This window comes from Sciurus vulgaris (genome assembly GCF_902686455.1).
Source record: "Sciurus vulgaris genome assembly, chromosome: 2".
NCBI classification, from domain to species: domain Eukaryota; kingdom Metazoa; phylum Chordata; class Mammalia; order Rodentia; family Sciuridae; genus Sciurus; species Sciurus vulgaris.
The window spans coordinates 71891664-71913389 of record NC_136462.1 but is presented as its reverse complement, the minus strand read 5'-3'; the positions used below and the strand labels follow the sequence as shown (position 1 = coordinate 71913389).

At 37.0% G+C, this 21726-nt stretch overlaps 1 protein-coding gene across 1 annotated transcript in view; it reads right to left on the bottom strand.

The window, feature by feature from the left end:
- PRKD1 (protein kinase D1) overlaps positions 1-21726 on the bottom strand; it is a 319507-nt gene that overhangs the window by 168239 nt on the left and 129542 nt on the right. The gene's annotated exons all lie outside the window — the stretch shown is intronic.

Sequence of the window (21726 nt, the reverse complement as noted above, 5' to 3'; positions counted from 1 at the left end):
AGGATATAATTTCCTTTATTAGTTATTAAGTGTTTTACTTTATTGGTTGTAAGCTTATAGGAATGTAAACAAATATCACAGGAAATCAATATTAATATATTTCATTAATCTGTGAATTTATACATATCAGGCATCTATGATTTTGTTTTACTCCTCTAATTTCATTCTATAAGATACCACTTCTAGATTTGATCTGTGAGTTCAGAGGAGTATCAGGAAGATGGTAGAATAGAGGGGTCACTTCCCTGGTGGATGAGTGGCAAGAACCATGAAAGGCAGAGAGGCAGCCTTACAACAAGGTGGGTGCATGACCAAGAATTAGGGGGGGCATTACTGAATTTAATACTGGACACTCACAACAGACTGGGGACTCAGGAGATTCTTTTATAATAAAATAAGGGGAAAGATCCCAGTCCCACAGCTTAGACAGCACTAGAGCCACAAACCAGAACAGTCCATATATAAATGCAGTAAAGCAACAAAGGAATTAAAGGAACCCCCTTTCTGGGGAAGAATGAGGCATCTTGGGTTTATAAGAGCTTAGAATTTCAAAGACACTGCTCAAAAAAACAGTAAGTTGTGCTGCACAGGATCCATGTACGGGAGGGAAGTTGCCGTCTCTCTCGGCAGTGTGCACAGAGGACAGCAGAAGGAACCATTCTGCAGCCATGGCACACAGGCCAACAGCTGGGGAGCCGATCACTGGCAGATATGTATCAGGCCCAAAAAATGAGCCAGACAAACCACACTGTGTGACAGAGAGTGTGCCTAAGCAACCAGGAGAAAATCAAGTGTGGAGAGCGGTTGCATGGGAGAATACTGTCTCAGAAACCCACCTTGCTTCCACCTCCCCCTCTAATCCAGCCGACTTGCAGGACCAGCCCAGAGAGAAGCACCTGACCAGGAATTTGAAAGGGTGGGGGCCGGAGAGATCCATATTGGAGACTGGTTCAAAGACCAGGAATCATGGGGTCCACCACACAAGCGGAACCCAAAGGAAATTCCTGGGGTGCAGTCTTCCAACATGGACTGCCAACTGCTGGGCCCTGGAGGAGTACTGAGTTAAAATCCCCAGACTGGTAGGCTTCCAGCAAAGAGACCTGAGCATACCTAAGCATACGCCCTGCCTCCAGGACTAACCCTCTCACCCTGGCAACCCCAATCATCCTGAGGGTGGAGCTAGCATCAAACTCCAGACAACAGCACCTAACCACTGAGAAGGGAAGCTGAGAAACTTTCGAACTCCAGCAGAAACAATTGTTCAATTAATTCTACATCAAGATCCCACTTGTTTTTTCTTCTTTCAAATTTCTACCATTTTTGAAACCAAGTATTTTCATGCATCATTTTATTGAAGATTGGAATATCTGAATAGTATATTCACATCAGTTTTGATGTGTATTATTTTTAAAATTTTTTAAGTTTTTTTAAAATTTTTACTTTATATATTTTTCCTCTCACTTATCTGTTTCCCTGGATTCTCTTTCTCTTTTTCCTTCTGCTAATAGCCAACCTCTATTAAGTCCTCTTTCACTCTTCCTATAATTTAACTTTTTATTTCTATCTTCTCCTTTCACATAAATATCACATCCTATAGCACTTCTGTTCTCTCTTTGTCCACCATTTGAAATTGTAAACCCTCTTGCAAACTTACTGTTTATATTGTAGACAATAATTGAACACATCATTTTTGTTTAATGCAACAAAACTGTAGATGTCTTAATAGGACCTTGGTTTAAGGCTGTATATTGTTGTATTGGTTACTGTTATTATTTGTCTAACCCTTAAAGGCAACATACTGGAAACCATACAGGAACACTATAAGTCTACAGGACACAAAATGTACTGCCTCATATCCACACTGCTGGATGGGCAGACACATAAACAACATGAAAAAAAAAAAAAGAGAGAACAAAGCTCCCAAAACAAAACAAGATACTCCAGTAATAGAATCCATAGACAACACAGTAGAAGAAATGTCAGAGGAGGAGTTTACAATGTATGGAGTTAAACAGATACACAATATAAAGGGACAATAAAAGGGAGTGAAATCAGAGATAAATTTCAGAAGGTGAAAGATCACTTCAAAAAGAGATAGAGATTCTGAAGGAAATCAAGCAGAAATCCTTGAAATAAAACAATCAATCAACCAATTAAAAATTCAATGCAAATCATTATCAGCAGAACCTCAACCAATGAACACATATATATAATCTTAAAATAAAGTTGACCACACAGAGAAAATGGTAAGAAACCATGAATAGAACTTCCAGGAAGTATGAAATAAAATGAAAAGATCAAATTTAAGATTTATTGTGATACATGAAGGCACGGAGATACAACTAAAGGAATGCACAATCTTTTCAATGAAATAATATCAGGATATTTCTCAAACCTAAAGAATGAAGTGGAAAATCAAATACAAGAGGTTACAGGACCCCAAATGTACAAAACTACAAGAGACCCACACCAAAGCACATTATAAGGAAAATGCCTAACATACAAAATAAGGATAGAATTTTAAAGGTTGAAAGATTACATATCAGATTACATCTACAGGGAAACCAATGCAGAGTCAGCTCATTCTCAATCCAGATATTCAAAGTTAGGAGGTTCTAGAATAATATATATCAAACTCTGAAAGAAAATGGAAATGGATATCAACCAAGAATTCTATATCCAGCAAACTTAGTTTCATATTTGAAGATGAAAATAAAAACTTCCATGATAAACAAAAGTTAAAAGAATTCACAACTAGAAAGCCTGCACTATAGAACATCTCAAGAAATATTTCATGAAGATTAAACGAAAAAAAAAGAAACAGAAAAATGAACAAAGGAAGGAACTACACTAAAGGAATAGTCCAACAAAGGAGAATTAATTCAAATTAAAACAAGAAACAAAACAAAATGACCAGGAATACAAATGATATCTCAATAATAACCTTGAACATTAGTGGCCTAAACCAATCAATCAAAAGACAAAGACTGGCATATTGGATTAAAAAAGCAAGACCCAAAAATATGCTGTCTCCAAGAAATTTACCTCATAATCAAGATATCCACAGACCTGAAGGTGAAAGGATGGAGAAAAACATGTCACTCACATGGATCATGTAAACAAGCAGTTGTTTCTATCCTCATATCAGATAAAGTGGACCTCAACCTAAAGTTAATCAGAAGGAACAAAGGACATTTCATACTGCTTAAGGAAATTACACATCGAGACACAACAAAGGTAAATATTTATGCCCCAAACAATGGAGCATCTAGGTACATCAAACTCACCCTTTTCAATTTCAGGAAGAAAACAGACCACAACACAATAATACTGCATAACTTTAACACACCTCTCTCACTACTGGATAGATTCTCCAAATAAAAACTGAACAAAGAAAACTTTAGAACTAAGTAATGCAATAAATAATTACAGCTCAATAGATATATAGAGAATATTTCATCCATCAAAAAGCAAATACACTTTCTTCTCAGCAGCACATAGATCCCTCTTTAAAATAGACCATATCTTATGCCACAAAGAAACTCCAAAAAAAAAAAAAAAAAATAGAGACAATACCCTGTAGTCCATCAATCTAAAAAAAAAAAAAAAAAAAAAAAAGTGAATGATCTCTACAATGAAAACTACAAAACTCTAAAGAAAGAAATTAAAGAAGACTTTAGAAGATGGAAGATCTCCATACCCGGGGGGATAGGAAAAATTAACATTGTCAAAATAGTCACATGACCAAAAGTTTTATACATATTTAATGCCATTCCTATTAAAATCTCAACGACACTTTTCATAGAAATAGAAAAACTAATCACAAAATACATTTCGAAAAATGAGAGACCCAGAATAGCCAAACCAATACTTACCAAGAAAAGTGAAGCAAGAAGCATCACAATATCGACCTTGAATTATACTACACAGCCATAGTAACAAAAACAACATGGTATTGGCACCAAAATAGACACCTAGACTAATAGAAGGCACAGAAACAAACCCACATAAATACAGTTATCTCATGCTAGACAAAGGTACCAAAAACATACGTTGGAGAAAAGACAGCCTCTTCAACAAATGGTGCTGGGAAAACTGGAAATCCATTATGTAGCAAAATGAAAATGAAACCCCTATCTCTCATCCTGCACAAAATTCAACTCAAAGTGGATCAAGGACATAGGTACTAGAATAGAGATCCTGACATGACAGCTTGGGATCTACTTCCTTAACAAGACTCCTAAAGCACAAGAAGTAAACTCAGAATCAATAAATGGGATGGATTCAAACTAAAAAGCTTCTTCTCAGCAAAGGAAACAATCGATACCATGAAGAGAGAATCTATAGAATGGAAGAAAATCTTTACCACATGTACCTCAGCTACAGCACTAATCTCCAGGATATATAAAGTACTCAAAAAACTTAACACCAAAACCAATAACCTAATTAATCAATGGGCAAAGGAACTGAGCAGATTCTTCACAGAACAAGAAATACAATCTATCAACAAATATATGAAAAAATGTTCAACATCTCTAGCAATTAGAGAAATGCAAATCAAAAATATTCTAAGATTTTATCTCACTTCAATCAGAATGGAAATTAGCAAGAATACAAGCAACAATAAATGTTGGCGAGGATGTGGGGAGGAAAAGGTAACTCATACATGGCTGGTGGAGTTGCAAATTGGTACAACCACTCTGGAAAGCAGTATGGAGATTCCTCAGAACACTTGGAATGGAACCACCATTTAACTCAGCTATCCCATGCCTCAGTTTATACTCAAAGGACTTAAAATCAGCATACTATGTGACACAGACACATCAACGTTATAGAAGTTCAATTCATAATAGCTAAACTATGGAACCAGTCGAAGTGCCTTTCACACATGAATGGATAAGAAATGTAGTATATATACACAATAGAAACTGTAGTTCTCACTGAGAAAAAGACTGTAAGAAGATGGAACTGAATTCTGGGGAAGCGACTAGTGCATTTTTGGTTGCACTCAGGACTGTGACCATGTTATTCTCACATTTCCCACTCTGGTCCTTCACACATTCCATGCACCCATCCACAGACCACAGGGTTGGAGGCAGTGGTACTGGTGATGAACAGCAGCATGTATTTTACCTTACTGTGCCACAAGTAGTTTTTGAACTTGGAAAAATTAGAATGGAACCACCATTTGTCCCAGCTATCCCACTCCTCCGTCTGTACCCAAAGGACTTCAAATCAGCACACGACTGTGACATAGTCATATCAATGTTCATAGCAGCTCAATTCACAATAGCTAAACTATGGAACCAACCTAGGTGCCCTTCAACAGATGAATGGATAAAGAAAATGTGGTATATATACAGTGGAATACTACTCAGCCTTAAAGAAGAACGAAATTATGGTATTTGCTGGAAAATGGATAGAGTTAGAGAATATCATGCTAAGCCAAATAAGCCAATCCCCCAAAATCAAAGGCCAAATATTTTCTCTGATATGCAGATGCTAATTCACAATGCAAAGTTGGGAGGCATCTAGGGAAGAATAGAGGTACTTTGGATTAGACAGAGGTGAGTAAAGGGAGGGGAGGATATATAGGGGGGTAGGAAGGATAGTAGAATGAATTGGACATTATTACTTATGTGCATATAAGATTATACAACTGGTGTAATTCTACATCATATACAACCAGAAGAATGAGAAGTTATACACCATATATGTGTTATGTGTCAAAATACATTCTACTGTCATGTATAACTAATTAGAACAAATAAGATATTATTACTAAAATAGTATAAACAATTTAATGTATGTAGCTTCAAAAAATTTTTTAAAATGTAATTTAAAAATTACAATTGTTCAAACACTTATACAAATGTATGCCATGTACTTTAAGTCCACATATCTAATCACATGTGTTATCTCACCACATAATTACTGGCAATGTTTCCCCAGAGAAAACTTCAGTATGAAATATTTTGATCTCGTAATGAAATTACAGCTAAAATGTTTAAATATATGCTTACAGTAATGCTGTGGCTTTGGATTTCAAAATATTTGAGAAAATGTAAATTTATAACTGTACAACCAATCAAATTGCATGCTAAGTGAATTAAATTGAGTTAAATAACTAAATCAGAAAGAAATAGGAGTTTTAAACATTTACCTGATTGAGGAAACTCCTTCAAACCTGTATAAGCTAAGAAACCTGCAAGTTCAATATGAAGCCTAACTATAACATTTCCCCTCCACAAATCTTACCGAAACAAAGTAAAGTGCAAGGAGAATTTAATCCATTTACCCCTGAACATGGGACTGAAGGGAGACATCAATGGACCAAAAAAACAAGAAGATGTACATCTAATGATTAAAAGGTGCCCACATAAGCCCGCACTTCTGTGCACAATTTTCTTAAAGACTCTGGCCACCCTTTCCCTTGGGGCACTCTTCCGGGATGCAGAAATCTTATGTGCATCATGCACTGCTCTATGTTCAACACCCAGGGCACTGGGGCTTTAAAACAGGTGCTCAAATAACAACTGTGGATTGAATGAATCATGGCAATAGAAAATTGAAGAAGTAAATTAAGAAGAATCATCTCAATGAACCACACCACCTTTAACATCCAGCACCTGTCATAAACTAAGTTCTTAATAAACATGTTTCAAATGAATGAAAAAGAGAATGAATAGTGAAAAATAAAATCCTTACTGGTTGTGCAAAATTTGCCATGAGGCTCCACTAAGTAAAAAAGAGGACTATAAAATAGTATAGACAATGGAATCATATTTATTTTAAAAATGCATTCACAGAAAGAAGACTTGAAAAGAAACCAAAAACAATTACTGTAAACCCATTTATGAAAGGGTTGTAAAAAACCTATTTTTGGTTATGTTTTTCCATATGTTATTTCTTCTTACTATAATTATTACTTTTCTTTTTTTTGGTATTAGGATTAAACCCAGATGGGCTTTACCCACTGAGTCATATCCTCAGCTCTTTTTATTTTTTATTTTGTGATAGGGTCTCATTAAGTTGCTTAAAGCCTTGCTACCCTGCTGAGGCTGGCCTTGAATTTGTGATCCTTCTGCCTCAGCCTCCAGAGTTGCTGGGATTACAGATGTGTGTCACTGTGCCTGGATTGTCTCTCCACATTTTCAAAGTTTCCACTACATGCATGCAATTCTTTTGTAACTGAGGAGAGGGGAGAAGCTATCATATAGCAGAACTTAGGTCTGCTCTCTCTTAGAATTTCTATGCTGTCTCCTCTCCCATTCTCTAACCAGCCTGATGTCCCATGATTGATGCATACTCTAACTCCATTCTTCAAAAAAACATGAAAGAAGAACAGAAAATTGTAGCAGTGTCCACACAGACCAGTACAGAGATGTGCAAGGACCAGGCTATGGATGGTATTAGTCTTCTAGGAAAGAAGTTTTATAACCTATTCGGGGGGGAACATATGCCAGATATGTCCATAGCATGCCTATGTTGGAGATGGTATGTGGGGTCACTTACAATGATTCATTTCCTGCCAACATTCTTGGAGTGGCTTGCTCCCCAACCACACAAGCATCAGCACCAAGATGCGATCATGGGAAAACCTGACCCAGTTCAGTCAGCTGGGATCAGTCAACCACTTCCTTTACTTGTCATTATTGACCCATGCTGGGTGGTCACCTGCCTCACCCATGTGCACAGAGAGCAGGTTGTCTATCTATGAAGTCCTGTCATGTAGTAAAGGTTAATAAGCAATCAACTTTATCATAATTGTTATATGAGATAAAGTGATGGTATAGACCCTATACCTCTAAATCCTTATTCAATCACAAATCCAATATTTGTTTTCTTCCCACCATGTACAAGGCTGCTATATGAAAAAAATACAAGATGCCAACAGAATTAGTTGGGAATGTTTTCATACAGGCACACAAAAATTAGAAAATGTGTTCAAGATTACAATAAGAGCCAGGCACAGTGGCATACACCTATAATCCCCAGTGGCTTGGGAGGCTGAGGCAGGATAATCCCGAGTTCAAAGCCAGCCTCATCAAAAGTGAGGCACTAAGAAACTCAGTGAGACTCTCTCTCTAATAAATAGAAAATAGGGCTTGGGATGTGACTCCATGGTCGAGTGCCCCTGCGTTTAACCCCTAATACCCCCCAAAAGAATTACTGTAAGAGCAGCCCCATAGTCTGCTGAACAAGCAAAAGAATGATTCCTCCTCTTTGCACTGTCTGGAACAGGGTCACTGCATCACAGTTTATTAAAAGTCTCCCTCAGAAGTATGATCAATATTCTAACAATATCAGACAAGAAAGCTGCTGAAAGGATTCATTCATTATAGTAAAGTAAATTTGAAAAGAACCATCTCTGTACTTTAAAATTATGAACTTTACCATAACTCCAAATCAAACACTTGTCAGGAGAGAATGCAGTACAGCACCAGAGATATCATGATTAGTCAAAAATTTTATCTTTATTTAAAAGATATGCTCCCCTCAATGATGAACATTTGTTATCATAATTATACATTCATTTCTGTTTCAGGGATGAGCATTTCACTTTCTGGTGGAGGAATTTACTTTGACCTTTGTCCATGGAAGTACAAAAAAAGGAATTCTGTCCTGTGGTAAAGGAGTAATGATTGATCCAAGTTGTGAAACTAAACCTTGCTGTGCCTCTAATCCTTGAGCTGAGTGATACAAGGGCATAGGAAGGAATAGACACTGACTTGACTTTTTGATCTTAGGGATACTTCTGAGTCCTTTTCAGACACTGTTAGTTGACTATTCATCAGCTGCTCCTACCTATCTTTGCAAATGCCTGAAAATTGATGTTCCAGTCTCTAGAGCTGGAGGGAGGTCACTTGATCTAAACAGGCCAATGAAACACAAAGAGTAGATTGTTGGTAGCTTTGGGGGAAAGCTTTTCCTACCTGATGAAAGGATGAGGGATGTATATTAAATTCTCCTTACTGTCCTGACCCCTCAAATGCCTCTGCCTTTATGTCTAGAATGTTGGCAACCATCTTATGACCAAGAGGATAAAGCTAAGGAAATCAGAGATACCTGCAATCAGAGACTGTAGAACCTCTTTCCTACAAAATACACATTTTTTAAAATGTAAATAACTTCACATGTATTTATACTTAATATTACATAGGTTTTCTGTGGTACGTGGCTGAATGCACTGGCCACAATATAGAAATAGCCAGCAATTATTCCTTTGCTGTATGCATATTGGTTCCCTCACCCTAAAATTTTGAGTGTCCTCCCACTCTGACCCTGAGAATAGCCATATGACTTGTCTTGGTCAATAGGATAGAAGCACTGAAAACTGAACAGAGGCTTGGAAACTCCCTGAATTAGACTTTGTCTCTCTTACTGCCCATGAAACTTGATGCTGTAATGTGAGCAACCACACACACCAAAGTAAGAAATTGTTCTTTCAGTGTTCAAAACCGTATTCAATTCAGGAAAAAAAGCTGACTAATGTCACTGATGAGGATTTTAAGTTCTGACATTTATCTTGTATGTTTTATTTTCACACATTTGTTAACATAAAAATTATCAGCCAATAATCATGGCAAAACTATACATATTTACATTTATAATCATAGGGTTGCCTACAAATATAAGAATTTATAAAAAATGGAAAAATATTCTGTAAGATATACTTAGCTATATGAAATGTACCATAAAAGGTATTCCACATTTTTATTAATGCTTGTAATTACACGCTACATACTTTTATATCATTAAAATTTATAATAAACTTTCAGAGAATCAACCGTTAAACATTTACTAGCACACTACTGACTACAATATAACACAACCCCAAGGACTGATGCTTAGTCAAAAGAAGTAATGCTTCCAGTTCTCCTGTTGCCCCAAAAGATACAAACACTATAACCCAATGTTGAAATCCTTAAAGAACAAAATTCCTAAAATCTAAAATCCTTAAGAAAAAATATACCAAAGATCATAATTCCAAAACTTTAAGATTCTAAATGTTAAATCCTGAAAGCCAAATCTTGAAAACTTCAATCTTATTTGGAGAGGGAGGGGGAGCAGCAGAGAGAGAGAGAAGTCTACATGTGAGGGAAAGATGGCTAAATTCTGGGGAAGGCATCCTTGCCTTGGTCATAGCAGGAGAGAATACTCCTCTGCCCCTTCACTCACAGTGCCATGCTTACCTTCAGCAAATGCCCTTCATTACAGAATCGAAGAATTGGACAAGCTCACCAAAGACACTTGCTTACACAGAGGTTCCTCCGGTGTTACAAAGCATATTAACGGAGAACTATTTTTGCTTAGGACTGTGAATGTTGAAGTAGATAGACTTCTTATATTTACCACTAAATCTAACAGAGAAGCAAGCATATGCTTCACTGTATCTAATATATGGCACTTTCAAAATTGCCTCCTCTCATTTTTATCAAATATATGCAATGCATTCTCCTGTTATATCTGAAAAATTTTCTAATATATTGGCTCATTTTTGTATTAATTGCTGGAAAAAGCAGATTACTTTAGAAATGCTTATTTGAAGATTTGGTGAACTTTATAGAATAAAATACATCTGAATTGAACTCCCAAACTATAATGACAGATATAGAATCAGGTGGAATCAAGGCTTCTAGAGGTAAATTTTTAAAAATTGTTACCAGTACAGTTATTTTTTTCAGTCAGATCAATGAATTGCTGGAAAATTCATATTATGAGTGGACGGGTTATTGGCAACAGTGAAAACCTCCAATTTAAAAATATGTCATTTGCCCACACTGGCATTCCACCAAATGATGAAATTCTAGGAGGTCTTAATGAACATTTGTCTGAAGAAGCCTGAAAAGTTACCCAAAAAGTTCAAAAACTACTTGTGTGCACAGTTAGGTAAAAAACATGCTGCTGTTCATCACCAGTACCACTGCCCCCAACCCTGGTCTGTGGATGGGTACATGGAAGGTGTGAAGGGCCAGAGTGGGACATGCGAGAATAAAATGGTCACAGTCCTGAGTGCAACCAAAAATGCACTAGTCACTTCCCCAGAATTCAGTTCCATCTTCTTATAGTCTTTTTCTCAGTGATAACTAGTTTCCATTGTGTATATATACCACAGTTTCTTTATCCATTCATGTGTGGAAAGGTACCTGAGCTGGTTCCACAGTTTAGCTATTGTGAATTGAGCTGCTATGAACATTGATGTGGCTGCATCACTGTAGTATGCTGGTTTTAAATCCTTTGGGTATAGGCCAAGGAGTGGGATAGCTGGGTTAACTGGTGGTTCCATTCCAAGTGTTTGAGGAATTCCCACACTGCTTTCCAGAGTGGCTGCACCAATTTGCAACTCCATCAGCAATGTATGAGTGTACCTTTTCCCCCAATCCTTGCCAACATTTATTGTTGCTTGTATTCTTGCTATTTCCATTCTGATTGAAGTGAGATAAAATCTTAGAATACTTTTTGATTTGCATTTCTCTAATTGCTAGAGATGTGAACATTTTTCATAATTTGTTGATAGGTTGTATTTCTTGTTCTGTGAAGAGTCTGTTCAGTTCCTTTGCCACTTATTGATTGGGTTATTTGGTTTGGATGTTAAGTTTTTTGAGTTCTTTATATATCCTGGAGATTAACACTCTGGTCTGAGGAGGATGTGGTAAAGATTTTCCCCATTCTGTAGGCTTTCTCTTCACATTGGTGTTTCCTTTGCTGAGAAGGTTTTCAGTTTGAATCCATCCATTTATTGATTCTTGATTTTACTTCTTGTGCTTTAGGAGTCTTGTTAAGGAAGTCAGGTCTTAAGCCCACATGATGAAGATTCGAGCCTACTTTTTCTTTTTTAGGCACAGGGTCCTCTGTTCTTGTGCTTAAGTCTTTGATACACTTTGCGTTTAGAAGTATACAATTATGGCATTTGCAGGTAAATGAATGGAGCTGGAGAATATCATGCTAGTGAAATAAGCCAGTCCCCCAAAACCAAAGGCCAAATGTTTTCTCTGTTATGTAAATAATAATTCACAATAAGGGAGGGGGCTAGGGAAGAATAGAGGTACTTTGGATTAGGCAGAGAGAGTGAAGGGAGGGGAGGGGGTATGGGGTAGGAAGGATGGTAGAATGAATAGGATATTATTACCTATGTGCATACATAATTACACAACTGGTGTGATTCTAACCATGTACAACCAAAAGAATGAGAGTTATATTCCATATATATATGTATACATATGATGTTTCAAATGCATTCTACTGTGTCATGTATAACTAATTAGAACAAAAACAAAAACAAAAAATGAACTGTGGTTTCTGAGATCTGACTCTCAGAATGTCAACATCCAGGATTGTGATTTTAGGGATTTTAGTCTTTAGGGGTTTTAGAATTTAGGGATCTTGATCTTCCAGGATTTCATCATTCAGGATGATGACATTTAGGATTCTGCTTTGAGGATTTGGGCCCAAACCCCAGTTTTCAATCATGAAAAGAGGTAATAAATTATTTTCCCCAAAGAGAATTGTTTTAGTCAGCTTTTTTGGTGCTGTGACCAAAAGATACCAGGAGAACAATTTTAAGGGGAGAGAAAGTTTATTTTGGGGCTTATAGTTTGAGAGCTGGCTCCATTGTTTTGGGCCTAAGGTAAGACAGAACATCATGATGGAAAAGTTGCTGCAGGAAAGCAACACCGGGAGGCACAGAAAGAAGACACTTCCCCTCACCATGATCAAAATATAAACCCCAAGGGCCCACCCCCATAGACCCAACTCTTCCAGCTACACCCTACCTGACTACAGTTACCACCAACTTAAGCCCTATCATGGGATTAATGCATTGATTGGGTTAAATTCTCATAACCCAATCATTTCACCTCTAAACTTTCTTGCATTGTCTCACACATGAGCTTTTCAGGAACACACATGTCTAAACCATAACAAGAATGATATTCAACTCTATGGTAAAAGGATGACATAATTGATGTAAATACATTGGGACATTCCTTATTCCTCATAAACCTGCAAAAAAGGTAGAATGATGGTAGGAGGTGGAGTTGTGTGATGAACTTCCAAAAACGAGCATTTATATCCTCCCTATAAGTGAATCATCAAATGTTTGCTGTTATATTCATACTCGCTGAAATCTTTGCACTAATTACAGACAGGAATCAGGTAGTACTTTCCTGTTGAGCTCATTACTATCAGTCCATGAGGACCATCACCAATTTAATACAAGGTAAAAGCCGAAATATGATGTTTGTTGACACAGTGATTAAATTTAATTTTTTCCATTGGTGTGAAATCATCAAGAACAACCTACAGTACTAAAAAAAAGTGAAAGAAATATGTTTGGACATGAATTTTTCCTGTTTTTTTTTTTTTTTTCCATAACCTTTCTTTTCTATTGCTCAATTGTGTGCTATGAAAATAAGATGGAGGAACCTAGTAGTTTATTCATTCCTACCACTTTCCTTCCAAAGTAATTAGAAACAGAGTGTGGACAGTGTACATGGTAGATCTGCAGGATGAAGAAATCTCTGGTAGAAAGAAATGGGGGAGAGGCTGTATGGACACTTAGAGCAGGAAAAGTGTAGAAAGATAAGTAACAGGACAATAGATTTAATATTTAACAACATGCATTTACATGCAATGTTACATTTTATATATATACACACACACCATATATATACATATATATAATACATAAGTGGAAAAAAACAAATAGAATTCAATGTAGTAAAAATGAAGTGAGAGGAAAGACCAAGAGATGTGAATGAAGACATAGAAAAGTTAAGGAGAAAGAAACTACAAGAGAAAAATGAGAGATAAAGATTCATGATGAATCCTACTAGAGCTAATAGAAACTTTCTGTTCACACCCATGATGAGAGTTTCTGCTTGCTGAAGCACACGAGTATTTCCAAGTCCACTCTCTACCAATGCTTGCCAACCTTCCCCCCTAAACTTAAGAAGCTATTTCTCCATATTTTGGGGACCCCAGTCCCTGTGTGGGTTGAAATTTGACATGGACTATAAAAGGCAACACTGTGTGCCCACAGGCTGATTTTACTCATGTTCTTACACACCTCTGGGAGTCTTGAGCTGACCTTCTGACTTCTTCAACAATAGTAAGAAGTACGTACTTGCCACCTCTGCTGTACAGAGTCCATTCATACATTTCTCATTTTTTTCTTAAATGTGTCTTCCCCGCCTCGGCATACACCCCTGCTTCTTTACTCCTCCACTCCTACAGCCCACATCTTTCACTCCACACCTCAAGGTAAGCCGCCATAATGGGTTCCAAGTGCACCTTGGGTTCATCCTTCCCGGCAGTGTTTCTTCCACTATGATTCCTAGCATGGAGAAATGCGATTGATTTATGAAAGATGGAAGTTATCTTATCCTCAGGATCTTGCTTACACTCTTTTCATAGTTCTCATAGCCTGTCTACAAATTTTGTTTTTTTCAAGATAAGTTTTTCATCTGCAGAAGTGCATTAGCACTCTTATTCCAACTCTTCTATTTCTCCACATTTTCCTTTTTTAAACTGTTTTCCTTAATATTTGCTTTTTCCTGTTCCATGGTTTTTAAAAATGTGTATTAAATTTCTCCCTGAAATACAATTATTGACACAGGATTCTTTGTATAGTCTCAAATTGATAACATACTATCTAATCCTTTTTTCCAGGAGTTAGAGTTTAGACATACATAGGTACTAGACCTTTGAGTCAAAGGCCAAGTCAACAAAGGGAAAGATGAATCCTGAGTTCTGGAAAACCACAAATCTACCCCGGCTGTTAGAAGTTTGCATACCAAGAAAGTCCTTCAAGAAAAAAATGTAATAGTTTCTATCCTCTGTAATCATAGGATTCCTAAACATGTGGTCTAATACTTTAGCCTACAAACTTGGATCTTCCTCGGCTCTTTGTGGATCACTGACCTCCTACCTCTAAAATGTTTTCCTCGATCTTACCTGAAGGAAACTCAGTGGCATTTTGCTTTGATACTGAGTCCACATTTTCTGCTCAAATTCACATGTGCTGAGACAGAATATCTTAAACAGTATCTCTGATCTCAATTTCAGATCTTGACCTTTCTTGGGATCCTATGAACAACAAGCTTTTTCTCTAACAGTCTACTCAATGAGCATGACCCAAGCCACTTGTTGTCATAGAGCCATAAATCTACGCATAAAATAGAAATTTACTATTACCACACACACCTATCACTTAATTTCTACAGTTATTCCCCAGTTGTGACATTTCTCTTTCAGAAACCTAATGAGGAAAAGAAAAAAAAAAAAGCAGGACAAAATATATCAGGTTTATATATAGTTATATCTATATCTATAATAGCTCTACATATGCATTTTCCTCCAGTAAGTTCTGGCCACTCCGAATACCCCATTGAGTTCCCAGAACATATGATATCATTTCAAAGACATATGACAGAGGAACAATGTTTAGATTTCCAAAAGTGACACAAACTGAATTCTGAGTGTAACAAACTGTTGTACCAAGCTCTGTTTTAAAAACTTTACATTTAGAAACAATGACACATGCTGCCAAGTCTGTTTGGTGTTCTCTCTCTGTACTAAAGACTCTGTGTTTTAAAATCAAAATTTACTAAGTGATGAACATATATTTAAGGTTTTGAAAATGGTGTGTGTGGAATTTTTAAATTATACATGTAGTTGTTCATCTCCACGGTTTTTAAGATAAAAGCAACCTTTAAAAACAAACTTTGATAGCAAAGATGGCTCTCTGGGACACCAGAATAAAAGCAGGACAAAATTTCCACTGGAAACTGCCCATTGTCCTCATCCTTTATCCCTCTTGATAAATATAGGACCATCATGGATATGGGTACCTTGCATTTTCAGAACTAGGGCACTGTCTTGTCCTCCGCTTCATTGCAGGCCAAGGACCCTACTGCATAACCAGCAAGCTTGAGGTCCTATGGACACAGCTATGTGAGCCTACACTGTGGCGAAACCATGGGAGTAACCCCCAGTCTCTGGAGATGTGTGTTTCCAAATTATCTGAAGGCTCAGGATTCCTCATAAGGATTTCCCTTTGAGTTACATACTCATGAATTTGATGAAAGGGGATGAGTCACCACGTCTCTTTTAATGCATACATTTCGTCATAGAATACACTATTTTGTCTTATAATTCACTTATAAGTGAATTATAACTAGTTTTTAATTCTGGGTGTATTTTTGTATAGTTGAGAGATTAAACATCATTTAATTGTAACCCAAAGTTGCAAACTATATATAAAGTAATGATTATGATATATGGGCTAAATGAATCATTTTTGAATGATTCTTAATATAGATTAGCTAGATGTGATATATTTCTTGTAGTTGGAACAACTCTTTACCTGGAAGAATAGATAATGAAGTCTGTAGCTATTTTTCCATTCTTAGGGTCTAGCACAGTGCCTGGCCATATAAATAAGCATCAAACTAAAGTTAATAATTACAGAGCCAAAGATATTTCTTGCTTACAAACACTCACAGGGTAATGAGACAGCCAGAGCGGTGCTAGGGAGGCAGAGATGGGGAAGCTAACCTATCTGAAGGCTGCACGAAGAACGAGTCATTACCTGAGTTTGGAAGCATGAGTTATCAATAAGAGAAACGCAGCATAAACAAATACTTAGCGTTCCATGAAAATGAATAATGATTGAATATTGCTGAAAATGAATAATGGCTGAGTATCCCATCAGCAGAATGACAAAAGTGGTAGGGAATGTTCTTAATTGCCACAACAAGGACTTTTCTTTTTATTGCAGACACAAAATTTTAGGCGGATTTTTTAAGAGAAACATGATTCTGACTGTAATGAGGCCTTCTAACGACTACTTTAAAGGGAGGGAGATTGGAAATGAGGTTGAGAGCTGCTGAGGGCCTTGAAGGCTGAGTCAGGGGACTGAAAGAAAAGGGCACGACATTTGATGTGGAGGCCAAACTGTGCATAGTGAAACAGCAGAGGCAGGACAGCCTGCAGATCTGGGGCTTGATTCACCAGACATCTCTCTTTTGCAGTCCCTAAAACTGAGCCTATCAGAGGCAGAGTAGATCTAGCTAGAAGAGGAGGCCATTCTAAAGTGCTGTAGATGCAGGATGCAAGGTCTGTTTCCTGGGGTGTGCCTCTCTTTCTGGACTGCACAGTAATTTTTCTGCCAAAATTATAGATTTCTACAGGGTAAACAAAATCTCTTCCTATCAAGAGACTGGCTTAAAAGCACAGGAAGAAGGAAAAAATAATTAAAAAAGAAGAATAAGAAGAAGAAGCAGCTCCTTCATTGAGTGGAGTGTCCATTGTGGAAGAAAAAGGCAAAAGTGATAACTACAGGAAACGGAGAGAAAATGATTGGCAGCAGCAGAGAACAAGAGGGAGCTAAGCATTTGCAGCTGTACAGACTTGACCTCAACATGGTTACAGCGAGAATTTTTCAATTCCCTGTGACCCAGCGAACCCTGAAAGTAAAATTTCTGGGGTGGCTGGGAATTCAGCAGCAGGCCTCAGACACCTCTTGTTTGTAAATGCCTGTTCTCTCCTTGAGGGAATCTGACAGAAAGGATGAGCAGGAGACAGTCTAACCTCTCTTCACAGATGCAGACAGTTGGTAAATGCACAGCTAGAGATCGTAACTAAAATATGAGGACGTATTATTCATGTTTGTAAAGTCTTTCCTTCACATTGAGTTTTGGAGTACAAGAAGAAAACTTCATAAGGAGGTAGGCTTAGTCCATACATTTCTGTTTTACCAATATTTAAAAATTAGGAGAGCTCACATAATTTCTGATTCCTTTCCAAAAACCAAAAGATCTAGCACTTAAGTTCTCTTTTCCCCATGATATCCAAGCTGGGACTGAGAGAAGTCTTTTTTTTCATAGGAAGAAAGTCTCAGCTTGACCTATAGCATGGAAATTGAGTGTGATTCCTAAGGGTTCATGTCTTGGGAGCGTGATCATCAGTGTGGTGATGTTAGGAATAACTAGGCCTTAAGAGGTGGAAATTCATGGAGTCCTTAGGTCACTTGGGTACATTCCACAGAAAGAATTAATATAATTTTCATAGGACCCCTGAGAAGGTGTCTATTAAAGGTCAAGGTTGGCCTCTCTGCTTACTTTGGCTTCCTGTCTAAGGGATCTTATCCCCAGCCTCCTGCCATTGTGCTGCCATTCATCATGAGGTGATGCAGCCAAAGGGGCCCTCATCAGAGCAGGCACTATGCTGTGGACTTTAAGCCTCAAAAACTTGGAGCTAAACAAATTTCTGTTCTTTATGCATATGCCAGCCTCAGGTATTTCATTATAGTAACAAAAAGTACCACAATAACAGAACATGTGAATTTTGATGACTCAGTCCATCACATTTGAAAAATCCTCTGTCACATCAATTCTTTGTCATACTGCAATTATATTCATTTGATATAAGCATATTCACCTCCAGTAGAATGCTTTTAAGTACAGTAGTTCCTATACTTATGAAGTGTGAATTTTTAAACTTTCATATATAAGAAGAAAGTTGCACATGAGAGTAATAGTTTACAAATGGTGTTCTTTAGTCATATGTGATCCTTTTGTTCTTACCCATCACAGATCCGCCAGCCTAGGGAGACTGCTATAACTGCTGACTTTCACAGGGTTTCACTGTTACAGTTAACACATGACACTGAAATTCACTGCAGTTCTAGTAAGAGGAGCCATACTCTCAGCATACAAACATAAGAAGTGATACAATGAGACAGACATCATTCCCCTATGCACACCTATGATTACATGAATGGTTGTGAAATCTACATAGTGTTACAACCACAGAAAGGAAAAGTTGTACACCATTTGTATACAATGAATCAAAATGCAGTCTGTAAAACTAATTTTAAAAGATTAAAAAATTTTAAAAGAAATGATACAATGAATAGAGTAAATGGGAATATTGGTAAATACACATTTTATTCACCTCACAAAAGCATGTAAATTACCTGTTATACAGGCCAGGTAATGCACAGGATGATGCATTTTTTACCTTGCTTTTAATTAATTTAAAAGCAACAAACTTTCTGGGATGGGGATGTATCTCAGTAGTAAGGCCACTTGCTTAGCATGTGTGAGACACTGAATTCAACTCACAGAACCACAAGATAGATAAATAAATAAATAAATAAATAAACAAACAAATAAATAAATACTTTCATTAGTATGAAATATGCCTCAGTCATTAAACTGATCCAGATTGGCATAGGTAATTATTTAAGTATTTTACATAATTTAGATAATGTTAACATGGTCAAAACACTAATAAAAAATTTGGATATTCCAGAAGCCTGGGTAGTAACTGCATTACTCAGCCTCCACATTCTGCAGTAGTTTCGATGCTGCACAATTCAGGGATAGAATAAGTTTGAGACTCATTTTGGCACAACAGGGGAGTGGCTTCTATTAAAATGTATAACACTGTACTTTGATGCAAGTAATAAGAAGTTCCCCAGTAGTACATATAAGAGTCCTAAGCATGATGGTTGAATTGGCATTGTTCTGCAAGGCACCAACCTCGCATGAAGAAAAAGATGGTGCAGTGTGGTCAAATTCAACACTTGAAAATTCTAAAACATTCACAGATAAGTATATATATATACATACACACACACGCACATATGAATAAGGGAAATTGAGTATTAGTCACTGGCAAAATATTTTCTATTTATAAATTAATGTCAATTTTTCCATCAGAGGTTTATGGTCAAAAGTTAAACAGTCTGGTAAAATACAGTGTTGCCTATAAACACATACAAAAGCATTAGAAACACAGATCTCTTCAATATTATTAAATAAGAGACTATTGTGTCCAGTTAGTGGGCAAGAATCATTGTTTTCTTATATAGTGGCACTTTCAATAGCTCTCATATTTTTCCTTTTAATAGGCAGCATTCCATGCTGCCAACCCAAAATTCCTTCTTTATTCATGGTGGAGAAATTCTCCTGCATTCTAGTTTGCATAGTCACTGAGTTATGCCAATAAGAGACCACACACAGTGCAATCCCATTTGTACCAGTGGTTCATAAGAATTGCTCCTAGATTTCAAATCCACTTTGAGGTAGAACCTAAATCTCACCACCTAGAATTCTCTTTCCTTCTTAAAACATGTCAGTTAAAATGCATACTTGTGAATTATTTCTAGATTACTACCTACCAGCTCCACTCTACTGAGCCTTTCAAGTCCTTCCACTTTGTTTCTTACCTGTTTATGTTTTGCAGCTTGTATTTATATAGTTATATCATAAAAGTTTATCTCAAACAACTTTTATAAAATCAGTACTCCTAGGTATACCTTGGTTAACTACATTTCATAATGTTTTACTTCCAATTACCATTTTAATTTCTTAAACAGCCAGTATTAGAACCTTTCTAACATAGGAAACATGCTTCCTCAGGTATATTTTTTAAACATAATTTAAATGTTGAATACTGAGTTGAAGCTTTCATAATGAACATCAGTAATTATTGGAAGCAACACATTGCCACATCAAAAGCACAAGCACATTAAATCTCTGGGCTTGATGCCTGTATGAGTCAGTTTTTCATCACTGTGATCAAAATACCTGACAAGAACAACTTAGAGGAGGAAGAGTTTATTTGGGCTCACTTTCTAAGATCTCAGTACATGGTTTGCCAGCTCCATTGTTCTTGGCCTGAAGTGAGGCAGAATCATTGTGGAAGGGCATGGTGGAAGAGAGCTGCTTCTTATGGTGGCAGCTTAGACAGGAATAAGAGATAGATCAAAGTGCCAGAGACAAAACAGAAACCCCAAAGGCACACCCCAGTGACCTACTTCCTCCAGTTGCAACCCCACCTGCCTGTAGTTATACCAAACTTAGCTCATTCAAATTAGAATGATTGATTAGGTTAAGGCTCTTGTGATCTAATCATTTCACCTCCTGCATTAAACACATGAGCAGTGGGGGGACGGGGGGCTCATATCCAAACCATAACAATGCCCAGCAAAATTCATCATGTTCTTTGGTTTGTCTGAGGCTAGATTGCTTATCCACAAAATGGGAACAAGAGCTCATTTCTCATATGGTTGTTGGGATGATTGAGTTAGATTATTAAAAACATTCAAACAGCAAAGTCTGCATCACTCTTCTACAAAGCTGGAGTGCTCTCAAAATTTGCTAAGATAGATGGCACCTCTGCTCTAACCAGCTCCAGATGAGCGCACACGTACAGTCCTCATGATTGATTCTATTATTATTGTCTTCTTCCTGTGCTATAAATGGATGTTATCATTGATATCATTATGTTAGCCAGTGGTCTAACAAGTGAAAATGGGAACACAGGATACAATTTTAAAGAAAAGATCCTTCCTGTGTAAAGAGGAAAGAGTCCTCTGTCTTTCTCTGCAACAGGAAAAGTAGATTCCCTAAATAAACAGGTTACTGAATGAAGACGAAGAGGTGCCACAAACCGAATTAAGCCAGTATGTCCAATCGCAACTGTTCAATTATTTTGAAAAAAAAGTATGCTAGTAGCCTCGAATAATCAGCAAAGATGTTCAAAATGAAATCAAGTCCTAAATTAAACGTGGATGCACACTCAAATATGCATTAAAAAGCAGGCATAAATATCAACATGCCACCTGTTACTGTAGACTCTTGAATTCCCCTATTTTTAGGCACCCCTCCCACCGCTCTACATGAAAGAGTCACCATTTCAAAAGCATCACCT